This window comes from Oryctolagus cuniculus, chromosome 19, assembly GCF_964237555.1.
Source record: "Oryctolagus cuniculus chromosome 19, mOryCun1.1, whole genome shotgun sequence".
NCBI classification, from domain to species: Eukaryota; Metazoa; Chordata; class Mammalia; order Lagomorpha; family Leporidae; genus Oryctolagus; species Oryctolagus cuniculus.
The window spans coordinates 29,889,904-29,905,088 of record NC_091450.1 but is presented as its reverse complement, the minus strand read 5'-3'; the positions used below and the strand labels follow the sequence as shown (position 1 = coordinate 29,905,088).

The 15,185-nt window shown below is 48.1% G+C and overlaps 1 protein-coding gene across 20 annotated transcripts in view; it reads left to right on the top strand.

The window, feature by feature from the left end:
- Positions 1 to 15,185, top strand: part of RBFOX1 (RNA binding fox-1 homolog 1) — a 2,206,955-nt gene that overhangs the window by 676,376 nt on the left and 1,515,394 nt on the right. The window lies entirely within an intron of this gene.

Here is a 15,185-nt window from a genome sequence, read left to right as displayed (position 1 = left end):
TGCCAACCCATTCTGGAAGATTCCTTAGTAGAGGAGGTTGAACCAGCTTTCAGGGGTACTAACAGCCTCCTCCCCTGACCCCTTGGATGCACCCACAGAGGATGTGGCTTGCTTGAAGGCTGGTTTGGACTGTGTTCTCTGGAGTTGAGACAGTGCCTGATTTCAGCCAACAGAGGGTGGGCTGGGTACGTGAGTTCCTGGCTCCTCATCAGGCAGAGAACATTTCTCCATCTGCTCGAGAGCCTGGTGCATCATCCTGCTCCAACGGGCACTGTCTATTAAAATTCACATGGAAGCAATTTGGTGAAATCCAGTGTGGTCTTCTCATTAGCCTGCGCTCATCCAGAGGTGTGGGAAGATCCACTGGGTCTGGTCAGGATGGGAGCTGGCCAGAGTCTCTGTGAAGCTGGTCCCTGTTTGTGTTGAACCATGTGTGTCAGTGCTGATGAGCTTTGCAGCTCGAAGCTCGCTGGGACAGGGGATTCCCAGGTGGTGACGGTCAACAGGATGTGGGAACCCAAGCGACAGGGGCATGGTCCTGTAGCCGTGCCTGCCTCTGTGCAGAATTGAGTCACCTTGATTGTGTAGTTGGACTTTGAAATACCTGAAATGCATAAACCCATGAGGCAGGCTCTGGGTCAGTGGTTTCTAGGGCCTGGCAGGGTAAAGGGGAGAAGTTGGCTTATGGGGATGGGGTTTCCTTTTGGGGTGATGACAGAGTTTTCAATCCCGGTAGAGGTAGTGGTTGCAGGATCTAGTGACTTCAGTGTAGTGAATTCTATGTCACGTGACTTTCAGTTGAATAGAAATTTAAGTAAAAAAAATACAATAAACAAAATGAGCCCAGCACAACACTATGCATCTTTCCTACAGAGATTTCAACTTAACTTAAAGGAACGTTAATAAAAATATTACCTCTGTATTAAAGGAGCTATATTTCTTTCTCTGAAATGTCCTCAGAAGAGCGATAAAATGGGTGTAAATTTTCTATACAAGTAGGCGGCGTGACTTAGTGTCATTCCTAGGACCCAGGAATCCCCTTTAGGTGGGAGAAGACACGCAGATGGTGAGACTGACGTATTATTCTCACAAAGTAGCAGACTTGAGTGGCAGGGATTCTCGAAGATAGCCTCCTTTAGATTAATTGGAATTGGAGGCAGACTTAAGTTCTTTGCCCTGTCCTATGTGATGCTGTCATAGCTCCGGGCTCCCACCACCCACCACACCACCTTGCAGTAAATAAACTTTTTCTTAGGGTATATTTGGAGTGCAAAGTCATCCATGTGGATTCACTCTATTTTTATACAACAATGAATATTTATTTAGTCCCCCAAACAGGCCTCAGAAGTTACATCCAATGTCTACTTCAGCCTGCAGTGATCCTGGGGTGCAGCAGCTGGTATTGGCCCCATATTTAAAATTATTAATTATTCGAAAAGTAGAAAGAGACAAGTGGAAAGAGAGACAGAGATCTTCCGTCTACTGATTCATTCCCCCAAATACCCGCATCAGCCAGAGTTGGACCTGGCTCAGGTCAGAAGCCTGCAACTGAATCCAGGTCTCCTGCATGGGTGACAGTGACCCTTGGGCCATCAACTGATGTCCCTTAAGAGTGTGCATGAGCAGGAGACTGGATTGGAAGCACAACCAGGACTTGAACCCAGGTTGTCCTGTATGGGATGCAGTCATCCCAAGTGGTGTCTTAACTTCTGCACCAAACACCTACCCCTCGTGCCCCCGTATTTTAAAGGGAGAATCCAGAGTTCTGAACTCGTCATGAATTCAGCCATACTATCAAAGCCGCTGCCATAGCAGAGTTAGGATTTGAACCCAGGGTGACATGAACACTGAAGCCAGCACACTGTCACAGGAAAATTCCTGAACTGCTCCTCTGTGGTCTAAGACGGAGAAGCTCCCGAGAGAAGTGGAGTGGCTGGCCCTCCCTGTAGGTGCCACGGTGGCTTTCTGGCTGGCATGGTCAGCCTCATACCCCAGGCTTCAGGTTCTTCCTCTAGAGTTTTAGGCCCAGATAGCGATTTGTTTCCAGTTTCACCACTTGGTAGCATTTCGCCTGTGGCCGAGCTCTGTAAAGCGTCTTGGCACATTCTTGTTTGAAGTGGGTACAGTAGTAGGACTGTAGCACACACCGACAGAGGCCTGAGAACAGCTGCACGGTGCTCTCTCCAGCATGCTCTCTCTGATTGCCCTAGAAGAAGCAGCCCCGTCTGCCCCATCAGCCCTGGGTGTCCCGCATCTTCCGTACCCAGCGAGTGATAGTCTGTGGACAACTTGGGAAGTTGAGGGTGTTTGCCCATCTGTGGTGGCCTCATCCTGAGCCAGGGCATTATTAGCGTCCCAGCGTGAGTTTGGTTTTGTCTTGAGGCGGCCTGTAAAGTGGCTTTGCTTGGGTGAGATGATTTTTGTATCTTCTGCTCCTTATAAACTTGTATTCTCCCAAGATGAATGGCCCACTCCCCACTCCGGGCCCCTGGATGTCCCCAGCCTCCCTTGGCCCTGTCTGTCAGGGCTGTGGGACCCGCAGGGCCAGGCTGTCCATGCCCGGGAGGTGATTATTCTGCAGGCCCTGGGAGCTCCCTGAGGCCCAGCGTGGGAGCAGGTTGCTCTGGCTTGATAACAGTCTTTGAGCTCCACATTCTAATAATTAAGACCCGGGATGCTGTGACTGTTGCTTTAGCTGCATTTTATTTCCTACGTGTGTAGCAGAATGGCCTGATTTCATGTCCTCGTAATTAAAGTATTTGGAACCGCAGTATGAGTTTTGACCTGAAAGAAGTTATTAGGGTGATCTGCCTTCTTCCACCAAAAGCCTGTTCTCTGAAATGCATTTAGATAGAATTCCCTCCTCTCTGGCTTGCTTTCATTGAAAGAACGCGGAGACATCATTAGGCATATAGAGAGAGTTTCCTAATTAATCGAAGACATTAACTGTGCCCCTATATTAACTTTTTTAAATAAAAGATTTATTTATTTATCTGTTTGAAAAACAGAGTCACAGAAGAAGAGAGATTTTCCATTTGTCAGTCTGTGCTCCGAGTGGCCTCAAGAGCTGGGGGCTAGGCAAAGCTGAAGCCAGGATCCAGGAACTCCGTCTGGGCCTCACACAGGGACCCAAGCACTTGAGGCATCATCTACTGCCCCCTAGATGCTTGAGCAGGAAGCTGGGGGTGGGGAGAAGCAAATTAGCCAGGACCCAAACTGGCGTTCATTTGGGATGCAGATGTCTGAAGTGACCCATCACATCCAACCCTGATCTGTTTTTTAAAACATTTATTTATTATTTATTTGAAAAGCACAGTGAGAGAGAGAGAGTTCTTTGATTAGCTGATTCACTTCTCAAATGGTGACGATGACTGGATCTGAACAGGGGCAGAAGCCAGGAGTCAGGAACTCCATCTGGTCTTCCACCTGGGTGGCAGGGACACAAGCCCTTGGGCCGTCTTCCGCTGCTTTCCCAGACACATTGGCAGGGAGCTGGATGGGGAGCAAGGATGCCTCCATTCAAACCAATGCTCTGATATGGGATGCCCACAATGCCAGTGGCAGCTTAATCCATGTACCATGACACCAGCCCCTCCCAAACTGTTTCTTTAAGGTTTATTTGACTAATTTATTTGAAAGACAGAGTGACAGAAGAGAGAGGTCTTCTGTTTTTGGCTCATTCCCTAAGTGGCCACAATGGGGCCCCAACCAAAGCCAGGAGCCAGGAGCCAGGAGCTCCGTTTGGCTCTCCTGTGTGGGTGGTGAGGATCCACGCATTTAAAGCATCCTGCGTTGCCTTCCCAGGAGCATTAGTAGGGAGTTGGGTCAGAAGCAGAGCAGCCGGGACTCAAACAGGTGCTCCGATATTGGATATTGGATCCAGTGTTGCAGGCGATGGCCTGACCCGCTGTGCCACACACCAGCCCCCTAACCTGGCTTCGTAACCATGTTGTGTGATGAAGCTGAGGTTGGTGCCCTGGTCCACATCACCGTCAGTCTTACCAGGGCACTGTTTGCAGCAATGCAGATAGTCCGTGGGAGGTCAGCTGTTGAGGGTGTGTTTCTGCTGAGAACAAGTTTCTTGCAAGCTGTGGGTGTGTGCTCCAGATACCTGACGGCTCTCCCTCTCCCTCCCTCTCTTGTGTTTATGTTGAGTTGACCTCGGCCGGCGCCGCGGCTCAATAGGCTAATCCTCCACCTGCAGCGCCTGCACCCTGGGTTCTAGTCCTGGTCGGGGCGCCGGTTCTGTTCTAGTTGCTCCTCTTCCAGTCCAGCTATCTGCTGTGGCCCGGGAAGTCAGTGGAGGATGGCCCAGGTGCTTGGGCCCTGCACCCGCATGGGAGACCAGGAGGAAGTACCTGGCTCCTGGCTTCGGATCAGCATAGTGTGCAGGCCACAGCACGCTGCCCACGGCGGCCATTGGAGGGTGAACCAACGGAAAAGGAAGACCTTTCTCTCTGTCTCTCTCTCTCACTGTCCACTCTGCCTGTCAAAAAAAAAAAAAAAATTTAAAAAATGAGTTGACCTCATACGAGTTCTCGGCAGGGTCGTAGGTGGTGACCGAGGCGTTTTTGCCTTGATTTCCCAGTTTGTTACCCTCCCAAATAGACCTAGTGACTCACAGCTGTGGAGCCAAATTCGTGATTTTCCTTCAGAGTAAGCTGTGGTCTGCAGCGTATGTCAGTTCTTGTGGGCTTGCACCCTGACTTGCAGGACAGCATTGCGTGTGGAAGTGTTTGCAGTCATTTGTCCTTTGGGAAGGAAGCGATGGACTTGGAGGCTTTCTCTCCCTTCTCCTGTGGGCTTGCTAGTAAGTTCAAGGCAGATGTGGCCCTGACCCTTCTTGGGGCCACCTCGTAATTGTGTCCTAATGGGCACTGTGGTGTGAGGGGGGTTTTAAGTGGAGGTTGTGGTTACTGCCGTAGGAGGTGAGTGGTGCTGCTGAGTGTCGAGTGTTGAGTTAGGTGGCAGTGTGCAGCATTTGCTCAGTGGCTAGTGGGCTGGCTAGATCAGTCCCAGTCCTCCTGCCTATGCGTGAGGGTCACTGGGGTCCGAGCACAGAGAGGGTGACCCTGCCTCTGACACCTGCCAGTTTTGTGACCTCTTCCTCCAGAAGATGATGATGCTACAGCTCACTCACTGCTGTCCCTCAGTCGAGGCAAAAGCTGTCACAGCTGCCTGATGGTGCAACAGAGAGAGAGAGGGCTTCCCTCTGCTGTTTCACTCCCCAAAATGGCCCCAGCAGCCAGGGCTGGGCCAGGCCAAAGCTGGGAGCCAGGGACCCCATCCAGGTCTCTCATGTGGGTGGCAGAAGCACTTGGACCATCATCTACCGACTTCCCAGGTGAGTTTGCAGGAAGCTGGGTTAGAAACAGAGCAACTGGGGCTCGAACCAGCACTCTGATATTGGATGCCACAGTGGCAAGTGGCAGCTGAACCCGCCACTCCACAGCACCCGCCCCCGCACAGGTCTGTCTTCTGCACAGTAACGTGTTACATATTCTTGAAAGAACTGGAGGAGAATTGCTGGTATGCTTCAAACAGGGTGAAAAGACGAGGAAGTGGCCAGCCAGCTGGGTGGTTTAATGACCTTGGGCTGCATACATAAGCTGCCATATTGTACTCTGCCCCATCAAAACATGCAAGCATCACTCATTAGTCATAAATTTACATAAAATTAGGAAATTATATTTGACACTTCCCTATAGCTCTTTCTACTTTTTCCCATTTAAAATTAGCATTATTTTTAGTTAACAGATATTTGCGGGGTAGGATGTGATGTTTGGATATGGATTTACAAGGTGAAGTGGTTGATCATTGCGTTGAACACCTATGCCTTAGGTGGAAGGAATATATCTCAAAATGCTTCTTACATTATATTATTAAGTGGAATCCTTGGGGTTTAAAGAATGAATTCCTGCTTCCAAGAGCTGATTTTGGATAAAAGGAAATATCTGAAGTAGATTCTTAAAACAGCTTTAGATACATAACGTGAAATTCACCTATTTTGATTATACAATTCAGTTACCTTTAGAAAATTTTCATTCCAATTTTAGGATGTTGCCATCTCTTTAAGGAGATCACTCTTTCGTGCCCATTTGCAGTCATCCTCTGTACTCCCCCATCCCCTCTGGTTCTAAGCAAGCGCTCACCTACTTGGTTCCTAGCCAGGTGTATTCAAAAGACCCAGAAAGTGGGAACCATCCAAACATGCAAAAAGTAGTGATGACATGAATCGAACTGTTACATTTGTAGACTAGCAAAATCAAAGAGACCAACAGAACACTTAGAGAAGCTACAACACGTATGGACTTCAGAAAACAGGGTGCATGCTTTATGCTAAGTGCGGGAGGTCAGGCAGAAGACCCCTTCCCACGTTACAGAATCCTGTGGTATGAGGTATCCACAAAGCGCAGAACTGAAGTCAACACCCAGTGGTTTCCCGTTAGGAAAATTCCTTCAGCTTCTGTTGTAGCAGCCAGAATGCTCACATGCCTTGGGCTCCGGGGGCTCATTGTCTTAAAACAACAGTCGCTCACTTGTCACCTCTCCAGCTGGCGTTCCTTTCTGTGTATTTTGTTGACTGAAGGAAGATGTCCCGAAGCCAGGCAGGGAGTGGACAGCTTTGCTGGGGCCTTCTCCTCGTTCCCTGTCTGCCTACATCTCATTTGACTCCTCAGAGCCCACGTGAGACCAGCCTCCAGTCTTGCATGAATGTGTTGGAGAGTGGATCCAGCCTGTGCAGGGACCTGGTGGCGGGCAGGGGTGTTTTAGGCTGATTGTTTGTTTCAAATATAAGCCATTTGTAATGCGTGATTCATCTATTGCTAGAAGGTACTTGGCGTTCAGTACATAGATGGTGACTCACACTGTGACAATGTTCATAGCTCAGAAGGGAAAAAATAATCAGAGTTTTGTTCATCAGAATTATCACAAATTCCACATTTTTGGAATTGAAGATAAAACCATCTTAGCCTGTTTCAGACTGGCATCCTACAGAGCGAGGTTGATGTGCTAATGCAAGTCAAACCAAGACAAACCAGAAATGAACATGTTTGAGAAATGAACAGATGCCTCCTGGATTCCACATTTTTACTGAAACCAACCTTGCAGTTTACTCTTTGCATTTTTTTCTGTTCATAAAATGCTTGATTTTAATTGATGAATACTAACATCGTGGTGGTGGGTCCCGTCTGTATTCCTGCTGTGTCTATGCAGTGCTCAGGTATGCAGTTGGGTTCAAGTTGTGCATATTCCTATGTCCTGCTGTGGTTTCCTGACATTTTACTGTGTGCGTTTGTCACCCTGTCATTAGATACTCTTGGGGTAGGCTACCTTAATGGTTGTTAATAGCCCAACATTTTTTGCATGTTACTAGCACACATAGTGTCTTCAGTTAGTTGCCAAATTTTTAAGTATTTTTTCCACCCTTAAAAGCTGCTATAAAAATTTGTGACGATATCTTTGAGTACATGCTTATTTTACTGGATAGATCTTACAAGTAAAATAATTGGTTCAAGTTATAGATAATGTAAAAGGTTGAAATTGTCACTGTTGATTTCTGTACACCGTTAAGGGTGAGGTAGTTCTATATTCTTAGAAACAATCAATAAGAACTCCAGCACCTGGAAAGGAATTGGCCATCCATGAAGGAGAGGCGGCCCCAGGGCTGCCATTCAGAAATTTGTTAGGAAAATCTCTTTGCTGGCGCATGGCATGGTCTGTCAGTCATGCATGCTTGCATGTCATGAGGTCATTCAAGTGCCCCTCCCCTGCAGCCACTGCGCTCAGTGCCATTCACAAATGCCCAGTGGACCGAGGGAATGCGCACCCCCGGCGAGCGTCTGCGTCACCTGCCTGCCCACCTGTTGGTGTGGAGATGCACGTACCCTTGGTAAGCGGTCCACGTGCCTTCGCTTCTTGGTTTGTCTTTCTGGTTCGCCGCCTGTGGCCTTTTAGCTCTTTGTGGCGTGGTAACCTCTGAGGTACCCAGCGATACCTGTAGTGTGTTAGGAAGTTCTGGTAGGCTTTCTTCCATGCATCCTACAGCCTTAACGTAACCACACCAGTGAAGAAGCCTTTTCCTCTTAAGGTAACAAGGACGGACCATAGATTAGGACTTGGGGTCTTGGTTGGGGGGAGTCGTTACTCAGCCTAACACAGTGGGTATTGAATTGTGTCACATAGGTAGTACCAGCAGGGGTGTTTTCTAAATCTTTTTTTTTTTGTTTTGTTTTCTACCTGCTCACAGCGCCTCCACCCACCCTCGCTTTATATTTTAGCAAAGGTGACTGTAGCACAAAGCATTTATTGATCACCTCTGCATCAATATGCAGTATTTGTATTTCTGAGTCGCTGTGCCGTGCCTCAGGGTTTCTCTGCTGTCAATTTTGAAATGATCAGTGCTGATTCCGAACCGAGGAGGTCTGGGGCTTTTCCACTGACTTCATTTCTCCTCGTTGTTCAAAGCCTCGCTTATCCCCTGGGGACTACAGAAGGCCGTTTATCACCGATGAATATGTAGTTAGTCGATGATCTGTTTGTTGTAAAAAACTCTTTTTTACCATTGTAGTCTGAGCTTCAGTTTCCCTGGTGTTCATTTGCTTTTTCTATTTTGGAGTGCACTTAAAAATACATTTGCAGTCATGATTGCCTGGGTAAGTTATAAATCCTAGATATTAGAATTTTTATGCTTTAGAAATAATAAATGAGGGCTTACCAATTAAAGATAAAAAATTACTTGGCTGGAGATGGTAGAATATTTTATCAGTATTATTAAAATTTAAGGGCAGCTGAAATGCCACAGGAATCTTTGTACAACATTTTAGTTTAAAAAGTTGGCTTTGGGATAAGTTACATTTTTTTCTTCAATTTTACATCAAAAAGGATATAATATAGATTTAAAAGAAAGAGTGGGAGTCTTGTTGAGCTGAATCTAATTCTTAGCTTCTTGCTGGTTTGGAGACCTGTTCGGGTGGGTACCTTGGGTTCCTGGTAGTGCTTAATTCTAAGTGTCAGTTTCTCAGGGCAATGTTGATGGCACACAGGGAATAAATAACAACCTCACGAGATTTGCTGTAAAACCAAGGATTTGAAAATCATTGTTTAATCTATTAGCTCATCTGTTGTCTGGGTGTGAGAATGTGTCTTGTCTAAGAGGATGATGGCTGCATGTTTTACTCCCTAAGTTGCGTTTTCCCTATTTCCTTCACTATTTTTACTCCGGTCCACTGAACAGCTCTCAGATGCCCAGGCTTATTCTCTGCAGGTCACTGTGACTTCTTTGCAGCGTCATCACAGTTCTCCCGAGCTTCATAAATAACCTCTCTGGAAATGGGTGATTTGCTCACGAACAACACAGACTCCTAGCGAGGCCATATATATATATATACACACGCACACATTATATACATATATATATAAAATAAAACATTGCCTTTATCACAAGGTGATCCTATTAGGAGAAGCAGGATTCCTTATCCTGCACAAACACAGCTGATACCTATGTGGTGTGCATTTCTAAGCAGTCATTTGTGAAATGGTGTGGATTAAAGCAACTACCTGCTGGGCTGTTGCAAACAACGAAAACCTCCAATTAAGATGGATCCATGGGAATGTGAAATCAACCCACCATAACTCTGAGCACCTTTTATGTGGAGGACACCGTGTTCCTGGCGTGAACGGGGCAGAGAAGAGGCGGGTGCCATCTCAGTCCTTAGGAACTTTGCAGGACAGAGCAGTGGTTCTCCACGTGGGGTCGACTCTGCTTCCCAGAAGATGCTGGTCCAAGACTGGGCCATGTTTGGTTATTAAACTAGAGGGGTGTTGCTGCTGGCATCCCATGGGTAGAAGCCGGAAGTCCTGTGCTGTATGGGACAGTCCTCTCCCTGCCCCTCAGAGGTCAGTCTGGCCTCAGGTGTCAGTGCTGTGGAGCTGCATAATTCGGATCTGCAGAAGGGGTTCTCAAAGCACACTCAGAGTGCTGCTATTCCAAGGACAGGAGTGTTTTCTCAGGGTTCATAACAGGGAGATATTCTCATGGGTTGTATGGGGGTGGGGTGTGGAGATCAGATCTCAGGCTAGGGCTAGGCAGTTTGGTTCACTTCAAAGGATAGACAGAGAGAGGGTGTTGAGGGGGTTTCTTGAAGAAGGGACAACCCAAGAATGATTAGGAATGATCCCCAGAATTCCTGATGATGGGATAGCATACACGGATTTGCCAGAATGGATGCCTGAGAGGTCAGAACAGAAACACCTGCTCACAACACAATTGTTCACGTGAGTCTCACACCCACCTCCGGAGAGCTACCCTTTCTCAAGGCTCAGACAACAGTCCAATCTTGCAGAAGCTAGTTTTGGGTTAAGTGGGTGGATTTCTCTCTCTGAGGCCCTTGAATAGGAAAATGGGACTGCATCTGATAAGCCCAGCGAGTGACACCAGCAGAACCTCTGGAACGGAAGAGTTCCTGGGAGGTTCTTCACCATCCCACTGGGACCTCTCTGGCAGGGTGGATTGTCAGAGGATGCTGGCTGGGGAGTGGAGTCTGCTTGTGAGGAGGCCCTGTTGCCCTGCAGGCTCAGCCCCCAACTGTGGCTTATTGGATATTTCTGCTGTCACTCAGTGGTGATGGCAGAGCGGAAGAAAGTGATAAAGCGATGTTTGAAGGCGTTCATTTTGAGGCATTGTGATTAGGAACAAGAAGAGCCGGCGCCGCGGCTCACTAGGCTAATCCTCCACCTGCGGCGCCGGCCCCCCGGGTTCTAGTCCTGGTCGGGGCGCCGGATTCTGTCCCGGTTGCTCCTCTTCCAGTCCAGTTCTCTGCTGTGGCCCGGGAGTGCAGTGGAGGGTGGCCCAAGTGCTTGGGCCCTGCACCTGCATGGAAGACCAGGAGGAAGCACCTGGTTCCTGGCTTCGGATCAGCACAGTGTGCTGGCCAGAGGGCACCGGCTGCAGCGGCCATTATGGGGTGAACCAACAGTAAAGGAAGACCTTTCTCTCTGTCTCTCTCTCTCTCTCTCACTGTCCACTCTGCCTGTCAATAAAAAAAAAAAAAAAAAAAAAGGAATGAGAAGAGACAAGAACGGAAGACCTTTTTTAAATTTCTTGGGTGTACTCAGTTGAGTTAGAAATGGAGACATAAGCTAGAGATGTGATTATTAAAGCCAGCAGTATGATCTAATTTCCAGGAGTGATTTGACAATGGGCTAAATGCATGGTTTGATAGAAATAATTCGCTTAAAATTCCTGACCCAGAAGATGAGCGCTATTAAATGTAAGAAATACATACTAGAGATATAATTATTAAAGACTCATTAACACCTAACAGCTCTCATTTTCCATGAGCTGATTTGTTAGAAAGGTAGTCAACGTATATATTGAAAGAAATAATTCACGTGAAGCACTTGGTCCAGTTGAAGACTGGTTTCAAAGCACTAACCTTTGAGTTCTTCGTTATGCTGAAGGTTGCGTGGACTTCCAGTACTTCTGTGATAAGGGTTCTGTGGCACAGTGCATTTCAGTTTCGTGGGCCTCATCGGAATCCTGTGTGTGGTCAGTACACGAATACACGGGTGTACGATGCATGTTCACTGTCTGAATTCCAATAGGGAGCTCACAGCTGACCTCGACATGTTAATGATTTGTCCTTGTAGTAGTAATGGTGACTTGAGGAGCACAGGGAGTGAGCTTTGAGGTAAGAGAGTGAATTCAGTTTGGCACACTTAGAATTGAGTCTAAAGACAGCACGCATCAAAGTAGAATGTTTAGGTGATTTGGAATATGAAACATCAGAGCGACCCAGGCAAGTTTGGACATCTGTGCAGTGAGAACTTGAATTGGAAATTATGACAGAAAGTTGCTACCTGAGTTTTTAATGTTCCTATTGTTGCCTTTTCTAAGTTCATTTGGGCTGGGAGTGGCCACAGAACAAAATTGGAACCAATGAAAATGTGTTATTCAGATGTTGAGACACTAGGGTGGTGTGTAATAAGCCGAAAATTCTCAATGGGTTGCCCAGGGCAGGTATGTAGGCTACCAGTTAAGATGTGTGTATCCTGGTTCCTTTCCTGGCTCGGGCTCTTGATGGCATCTTTCTGGTCATGCCAGCTCTTGGAGGCAGTGGTGATGGATCCGGTTTAGGTTTCTTTCACTCCCAAGGGGCTGGGTGGAGTTGCTGGCTCCCAGCTTTGGTCCCTGACCAGCCTCAGCTGTTGCAGGCATTTGGCAGGACAGGGGTGGGGGATCCACGCATAGGCTCTTTGTCTCCATCTGTCTGTCTTTCAAATAAAAATACATTTGCTGATCTAGAGATCAGAGCAATATGAACGCAGTGTGGCTAAGCTGGATGGCGGATGCCAGGCTGCAAAGAGAGTCCACATGCGGGCAAGTGTGCAAGTGGACCAGAGACTTCCTGGCCACATGCGGGCAAGTGTGCAAGTGGACCAGAGACTTCCCGGGACACGTTCTTCTCGTGGTGGCTTAGACGTGGAAAAGACCGCAAGACCAATTGTGAAGGCACGTTCCCAGCTTCTGCTCACGTCGTATCCCCTGGCATCCTGTGGGCCAAACCCGAGGTCAGAAACCACGGTAGGGATGTGATTTTTAGTGATACCTTACAGAGGCGAGGGGGAAGGACTAGTGATTCACCCTACGGCAAAGACAGAGGGAAGTCTGCTGGGCTGAGGTGATTTGGGGAAAAACTTGATTATTCCTGAAAAAGAAGACGGAAGCAGCTGGCACAGATTCCTCCCCCTTCCTTGTGCCTCCTTTATGGGTTTGTGGGCAGCACTAGGGCAGCCTTCTTGTTAGGAAGCAGAGACCAAGAGTGTCTGGCAGTCACAGCTTGACCTTGTCTGCCTGCCTCCAGATTCCCTGATGTGGAAGCCCGGAAGTCATGCTTCCTGTTCCAGTGGAAGGCGTGTGAATGACCCCAGAAGGCTGTGAGAAGGGAGCAAAGCAGCACTTGAAGCTGAGCGCTGGGCTCCTCTTGCTTTTGGAGTGTGTAAGCCACATCATGCACGTCGTCGGGTGCCCTCTCGGGATGTTTGCTGTCTTGGAAGGTTGGAAGGAGTCAGAGAGGCTGTGTGCCCTGCCTTTTTTTTTTTTTTTTTTTTTTTTGACAGGCAGAGTGGACAGTGAGAGAGAGAGAGAGAGAGAAAGGTCTTTGCTGTTAGTTCAAACTCCAATGGCCACCGCGGCTGGTGTGCTGCGGCTGGCACACCGCACTGATCTGATGGCAGGAACCAGGTACTTCTCCTGGTCTCCCATGGGGTGCAGGGCCCAAGCACTTGGGCCATCCTCCACTGCACTCCCTGGCCACAGCAGAGAGCTGGCCTGGAAGAGGGGCAACTGGGACAGAATCTGGCGCCCCGACCGGGACTAGAACCCAGTGTGCCGGCACCGCAGGTGGAGGATTAGCCTAGTGAGCCGCGGCGCTGGCCGCCCTGCTCTTCTTGACACCTGTTATTCCCCTGCCAGGCCTTTCTGCTTTGCCTCCAGCCTGGAGGACCCTGTATCACCACTGGCATAACAATGACGTTGTATTATCATGACCTGATGCAGGTGGGTTGGTATCCGGTTCTAAATAGAGCCAGTTTCTGCCAAAGAGATTTCACTTGGGGGCTGAATGTGGCAGTATTCAAACCACCACCACCTTAGGAGAAAGCCTTTGCTTGCCCTTCTTCCTCCTTGTCAGTCTCCACGGGTGGACACTCATTGATTTTTCCTCCCTCCATGTCTCGTATGCACAAAGAGAAGTGTTGGTGTGGCATAAGATAGTATAGCATCATTGAGGAACTTCCTCTGTCATTGGCCATTCTACAGTCAGAAGCTTAGATGAGGCTTGTCTCCATCTCATGTGATATCAAATTGCAGGGCTGCCTTTGAAATGGAAAGTATTGAGAAAATTCTAGAATGAATGTCCCCTTTTATTGTCTGTGCAGCTTTCTGGCCCCTGTTGCTTATGGTATCCTAAGGCTGTGGTCGGTGTATTGGTACTTAAGAGTTGCTGAATGCTCATTTTTGGGTTGGGATCTGGCCAGTTAGAGTGAATGGCGCCAGTGTTTCCTTGGAGAAGAGCCTAACTTAGGGCCTACTAACACCAATTTCAGTGCAGTCTTTTTGACAGTTTTATCAGGCAAGGAAGAAGGACGTGTCTGCCTTTTTTGTTTGTACCAAAACCTCTTTGAAATTAGTCTCAGAAGCTGTGAATAGTTGTGGACGACCATCATCCAGGGTCCTTGTGAGAAAGCAGACTGAGGGGTAGAAGCTCCAAGTTTTAGGTAATTTAATAAGTGAAATTTAGGAAGGCTCCCATAGATTGGCAAGCCCTTGTTTTTTTTCCCATAGTCTTCTAATTGATGATTCTCACTGGGCCCCAGGAGAAGGCTGTGCTGAGCATCGTGCCTGTGTCTGTAACATCGGGTTTGCTCCTCTGTATCCAGGCATAGTGAGAGCAGTGGGAGAGTTCCAGGGGCAGGTCTCACTCGTCCAGTAGTCGCCAGTCTTGGGCTAGAGAGAGCTAGCTCACGGTGTGTGTTCTGTGGGCTCTAAGCTTCCCCCACAACTCCTTATTAGTTACCTACAAAGTTCACTGACAGACAGGCAGTGGACCGGTCTTGGCCTGTGAGACAAGATTCCCTGCCCCTGAGCTAAACCACCCATGATAATCCCAGGAACTCAGGCCTCTGCCATCCTAAACTATGGCCATCTTTTGTTCCGCAAAGTTTGATCTAGGAATAGGAAAGTAACGCCATGGGCACAAACGAGACGTAAATGCCTCTGTCTAGAGGCTGCTAATTAAGCTTTCTTATTCACGAGAGGGCCCAGAAGGACACTCCTGCTGGGCAGTGACTGTAGTCCTACGTCGGTGTGACAGCCACAACCACGGCAGCCACCTTGCCGCCTACCTGAGAGCTGAGTGGAGAGAATGAGAGAGGAGCTAACAAGGCCCATTGGGCAGTGCGACCCCTGAGTGCCTGGGTTTCTAGTTAGGTGAGCCAACCTGTGTCATCGCTTTCGCAGCAAATTTAGGTTGGGCTTCCTGTTATTTGCATATGTGCCTACTTTAGTAGATAGAAGAGCGAAACAGAATCTACGAATATGGTTTTAGTTGAAATGTAAAACGTGGGGTATCTGAGAAGTGTTGAGAAGAGGAGTGAGATGGAGGAAAAGAGAGATAGGAGCC